The sequence below is a fragment of the Bison bison genome, unplaced genomic scaffold (genome assembly GCF_000754665.1).
Source record: "Bison bison bison isolate TAMUID 2011002044 unplaced genomic scaffold, Bison_UMD1.0 scf7180017864380, whole genome shotgun sequence".
Lineage (NCBI taxonomy): Eukaryota > Metazoa > Chordata > Mammalia > Artiodactyla > Bovidae > Bison > Bison bison.
The window spans coordinates 5,699,350-5,699,757 of NW_011494952.1; positions in this window are offsets into that span (position 1 = coordinate 5,699,350).

Below are 408 nucleotides of genomic sequence, written 5' to 3' on the forward strand. Positions count from 1 at the left end.
TTTGGCCACCTGATGTAAAGAGCCAACTTATTGGAAAAGACTCTGATGCTGGGAAAGATTGAGGGCCGGAGGAAAAGTGGGCGACAAAGAATGAGATGGTTAGATGGCATCTTCGACTCAATGGACATGAATATGAGCAAACTCTGGGAGATGGTGACAGGGAATCCTGGCGTGTTGCAGTCCATGAGGTCACAAAGAGTTGGACACAACTGATCGAGTGGACTATAACAACAACATGCAAAGCTTCACACAGAAATGTGACTTGAAGGGGAGGCTACAACTGGGAGTTGATATACTACTTAATAAATGACAGGGAGTAGGAGATAAAGGCATCTTCCGAAAAACAGGTGACTCGGCGGGGAGGGGCACTTATGGGAGAACAAATAACATTTCGGAAAGATAAATGGT